Source organism: Spinacia oleracea, chromosome 1 (genome assembly GCF_020520425.1).
Source record: "Spinacia oleracea cultivar Varoflay chromosome 1, BTI_SOV_V1, whole genome shotgun sequence".
NCBI classification, from domain to species: Eukaryota; Viridiplantae; Streptophyta; class Magnoliopsida; order Caryophyllales; family Amaranthaceae; genus Spinacia; species Spinacia oleracea.
The window spans coordinates 16,395,179-16,400,578 of record NC_079487.1 but is presented as its reverse complement, the minus strand read 5'-3'; the positions used below and the strand labels follow the sequence as shown (position 1 = coordinate 16,400,578).

The 5,400-nt window shown below is 33.0% G+C and overlaps 1 long non-coding RNA gene across 2 annotated transcripts; it reads left to right on the top strand.

The window, feature by feature from the left end:
- The first annotated feature begins 401 nt into the window (after positions 1–401).
- LOC110799882 (uncharacterized) lies at positions 402–4,261 on the top strand. 2 transcript variants are annotated; one of them, XR_002536492.2, is made up of 5 exons: positions 402–679; positions 1,220–1,297; positions 1,475–1,552; positions 1,684–1,730; positions 4,058–4,261. It is a non-coding gene; the product is annotated as an uncharacterized lncRNA (long non-coding RNA). The 2 variants fall into 2 exon arrangements; XR_002536491.2 differs by having other exon boundaries at positions 402–686.
- Positions 4,262–5,400: the final 1,139 nt, after the last annotated feature.

The following is a 5,400-nucleotide window of genomic DNA, read 5'->3' as shown; positions in this document are numbered from 1 at the left end:
GTGTGCCCTTAGCACGAATTGTCCTTAATTCAATTCACATAGACTCTCTAACATATTCTACCCCCTTTGGTAGAATATATATTGCTCACTGGCAATATTCGTCTGGCTAGGAAAAAGGCTTATAGCAACGCTCTTTTATGCAACGATTTTACTTGTGTTGCTATAACATAGCTATTGCAACAGTTAAATAATTATACATTTTAGTAGACTTTGAGTTTGAAAAAGTGTTGCCTTAGAAAAATTATGGCGACGGTTGTATATTTTAATTATTCTATTGCAGTAGTTTTTATGTTTTGTATTTTATTGATAAGTGATGGCAACGGTTTTGGTGAAATAAGAAGTATGTTAAAAGTAAAATAAATTAATTAATTATTAAAGTATTAAGATTTTCAATAGACCACTTTTTTTTTTTGGGTTTCCCTCCCTCTCACGTTTTCACTGTTTTGTTTTGCTCCCCAAACCCTTAATTCCTTAAACACTTTCTACAGTTCTACCTCTTTTAGTTCGATTTCTTCCTCTTCGCCGTTCTCCTTCATCCTTTTCATCATCATTCTTTGGAGATTTGCGTTTCTGAATTGTTGATTGGGTCTTGGAGATAAGAGAAATTGGTGAATGGGTCTTTGAATTGGAGATGAGAGACATTGGAGAATCGTGTTTCTGAATTGGCGAGAAGAACAAGGTTATTTGTATGTTTCTTTTCGAATTTCCTCATAAATTTAAGAACCTGGGCTGTTTAAATTATTATCGATTAAAATTGGAATTTTTTGTGTGGTTTTATGGCTAATTAGGGTTTCTTAGTTAGGGAAATTCGTATGATTTTGCTCTCAGGTTTTTTTTGATGCGTGTACGATTTAATTACAGAATTATTTGTTGATTTCACAATATCAATCAATTTTGGGGATCGATCAATTGGTTGTTTTGGATGAATTTAGTTCTAAATTTTGGTAGAATTGTGTGAACGATTATATTAAACCGATTGATATTGATTAGGGTTCTAAATTAGGGTTCTATAAGGGAATTAGGTTAATTAGGGAATTGGAGGTTGATGATTCTGAATTGGCGATTGGGACTCTGAGTTGGAGATACAGAGAAATCTCGGAGGCCATTAGTTTCCTCTACATAAGACCTTATAGTCTGTGATAACCTCCCAATTCTTGATCCAACCAGACTACCAGATTCTCTCCTTTAGCTGTTAACGAGCATAGTTTGTTGTTTGCAGGTTTGGGAGGTCAAAGCAGCTAATATAACTATTAGTCCTGCTCACCGTGCTACAGTTCGTGAAGTTGATTCTAACAAGGTGTGTACTTGCTTTTTATCTTTTTGGTCAAGAACGTAAAATGCTTAACATCACCTCCACTTTGTTTTATTTGTCCCTTTCAGTCCATATATCCAGCTCCAGTTTAACTATATACTCCAGTACTGATTTCTTCTACCCCCTCTTGTGTTGATACCCATCCTTGTTGTCTGTTGTTAGGGAATTTCACTCCAGTTTCCACGTTTGGTTCGTCTTAGAGCAGATAAAGCTCCAGAGGACGCAACATCATATGTTCAAGTGAAGTAGTTGATCTTTATCAGTTCATTTTTCGGTTCCTAGGATTTATATGACATAATACGATTTTGTTACTCATATGGATGAATCAGTTCTATTTCGCAGTTCTGATTTTCAAAATATTGCTGTTGTAGTTGCTGCAATGGAAGCATTTGTTGGGCTCTATCTAGAACTTGGTTTGGTAAGCTCCTCCAGACCATGTGTATAGTAGTTACTTACACTTTTATCAATATCATTTGTTTGAATCTTGCTATGAAATCCCACTACTATGAAATTATTCTTTTGGTTAAAATTGTGGAGAGAGTATTAATTATTGTATAGAATAATTATAGAACTACTTTTCTGCCATATTCAATAGATCTGTATGGATAATTACACGAGCCCATAATCTTTGACTTTTGAAGATGGCCATTTGATGCTAATGATATATGTTTAGAAAAGTAAAACCTAAAGGCATGTAAAACTAATTTTAAGTATGTGCACCGTCTTTCCTAGCAGCATAATAACAGGCATAGTCCTAAGTATAAATAGGATGCTCTACCTTAGGTGAAGGAGTGTCATGTATTCTTCATATGATTGAGGCACAAATAAATGTAGTGTGAGAGTATGAGTGTTATAAAACAATATCTACAAAATCTAAAAATAAGGTAAATATAGTATCTTATAATTTGAATGCGTCACTAAAGTATATAAGAGGAAATCATTAATTTGATGTTAATAATGAGCTTAAAACAAGTTTCCCGTTGAATTTGTATGCTAGGTGAAAATAACCAGACAACATCTTTAGTAAATTTTACACTGTCAGAACAACAGGTAATTTGATCTGGTATTTATATGATCTGGTTTTGACTAACTTGGTTTAATTTACTGTATGGCGTACACGCATAATTTAATGTAATATTCGAAACTTTGTTTTATCTTGATTAGTAGTCTAGTCGTCTGTTTTTCTTTTTCCTCTTATTTCTGGTTGAGTTTAAGAGCAACATCTGTATACTGTATTAGTTGTCAGCATTTTAACCATAGCTTTGAAATTTACCTTACTGCATAAACTTATTATCCAGCCATTTATCCAGTCTTTACCACATTAATAATGATAATAATAGTATGTGATCCTCTCTTATTTTGATGTAGCATGCGTGATTATTGAATTTTTTGATTAAATATCAATTGGAAAACAATCTCTCAGCTGTCATAGGGTTAAGTTTACAACTTATTTAACAAAGTTTTGGGTTACGGAGAAATGTCGATGTTGGTGCTATCTTTTGTATACTTGTCAAACTGCAGGTTGCTACAATGACTTGTATACAGTTCCCTCCCTCTAGACTGTCCTGATATCCTCCTAACAATTCTCAATGTTTCCAAAAGGAAAGAAAAATCATCTCCAGCTTCTGGTTAACAAAGTTGTTATACTTGGAGGTTTTTGTTTACATTGTTTACCAAATGCATTTGTCGCGAGGTTTTTTCCTCTTGTTTTCTTATTAAGTTAAAGCTTCGCCACTTAAAATGAAAATGGATAGTAGAGATTGGGGCTCTGAGTTGGCAATTGGGACTCTCATGGATACTCTTAATTGATGGAGTTAGTTAAGCTATTAAAACAATGGCTTTTAGTGGAGTTTTGTATCAGACAGACTAACATGATCTGATAGATGATGCAGACATAGGCAAATTCTAGTGTGACCAAGAGTCCTGTTTATAGTAGAGATTTCTAAGTAGATTATTTTAGTTAAAACACCAAATTAGTGCGTTTGATACAAAGATCTATGACAGACTGACATGATCTGATAGCTGATGCAGACATAGGCAAATTCTAGTGTGACCAAGAGTTCTGTTTATAGTAGAGATTTCTAAGTAGATTATTTTAGTTAAAACACCAAATTAGTGCGTTTGATACAAAGATCTATGATCTGGTTTTGGTTTTATCAATAGAGAGGCAATAATAGGTAGAGCTTCATTGTTAGTAATGAAGATACAAGCAGATTGAAGATTCAAAGTTATTTCTAAAAGATTAATTGACACTGTAACTAAATACTAGAATAAGCTGATGTAGACACATTGCTAATTTCGACGGTTCATTATGCATTTGTCATATACCAGTTTGTCATTTTCGTCCAAAATTCAAGTGTTTAAATCTCAGGTTGTATGAGGAAAATCAGCACTTCATATATTTGTCATTAGTTAGAAGTATTAGATTGGTTGTGTTTAGCCTTTAGAGACTTGTTGTTCATTTCTGATCTGCGTTGCTGTTCAGTTCTGTTCGGATTTGCTTTGTTGTTCAGTTTTGTTTTGATCTTCTTTGTTCAGTTCAGTTTTGATCTTCTTTGCCGTTCAGTTCTTTTTTGATCGGTTGCTTTTTAAGTTCCTTTTTGATCTGCTTTGCTCGTTTTTGTTTCTTTCAGTGCAACTGTGTTGTGTGGTTTTCAGCTGTTTTGCAGAATTGATCATATTATTTCATTTTAATTACATGCATTAATTTTCTTATTATATTGACTATTATTTTTGTGTTTACAGGGTGGTAGATAAAAGGATGGCATGAAGGGAATAGATTGAAGTTCTTTTGGACTGATTTGGACAAATAAATTAAATACTACATAGATTTTAGATTGCTTAAACTAATACTCCGTAGTTTTCATATTATAACAATGGTTTTCGTTATTAGAATGGTTTTTATGGATATTTTATTTTAATAATAAGTAAAACTTAATTCGAAATAAATGTTTTCTATTTGCAGTAGTTAGATATTTGGTATAAAATTTTCATTTTAATGAGCTATTAAATAAAAACGTATGAAACTGTTGCTATAAGCTTACATTAAAGTGCTGCAATAGTTGTATGAAGAAACGTTGTTATAGATTCACATAAAAATGTCGCAATGGCGTGGCAAGAAATGTTGCTATAGGGTCATGGAAAAGTATCGCAATAGTTGTATCAAGAAACGTTGCTATAGACTCATGTAAAAGTGTCACAATAGCGGTATTAAGAAATGTTGCAATAGACTACAAAATTGTTACAATATTAGAACAATAAATGTTGTCATAGGCTGTTGACAGAGCTGCTTTAGATAATAAAAGTGTTAGCCTAGACACTAAAACTGTTGCTTAAAATCTTAAATAATTGTTACTAAAACTTAATAACTGTCGCCTTAGATATAATAAAACTGTTGGCAAAAGTTAAAGGTCGTTGCATAAGAAAAGCGTTGCTAATGATAACTATGGCAGCAGTTTTATAATGTGGTTGCCTAAGGAGTAATAACTGTTGCCATAGAGTTATAGCATCGCCACCTATTGGCAACGCCATATAAACTGTTGCTATAGGTCTATGGCAACATTTAATGGATCTTTGCCAACACATTTAGGCCGTTGCTATAACCCTATTTTGTAGTAGTGTCAATAATTATGCTAGACATCATGTACTATAGCATAATAATAATAACACTTGCATGCGCACTACTCATACATGCAAACCAACTTGAAAAACATGCTTGACATAATTCAACGATTATAAAAGTCCATACATGATAGTTCAATAGAATCTATAAAGCATAATTCAATTCATAACATGCTCGTTCACATAGATTCAACAATAACAATAACATGCTCGTTCTCAATATCAAACATGAATTCACAATAGCATATTCATTCCCAAACATGAAACATGAATTTCCAACATATAAGTTCACATGATTCGCATTCAATACACTTCACAAAGTCCTCAAGGGATGGGTGGTCACCTTAGTCTTGTACGTACCTGGAATACATAAGTACGGGGGCCAATGTGCGAATCACGACTCACTAGAAATCAACTCCTATAAACAAAACAAGAGAACTAAATTATTATCCATGTTTACTAAATTT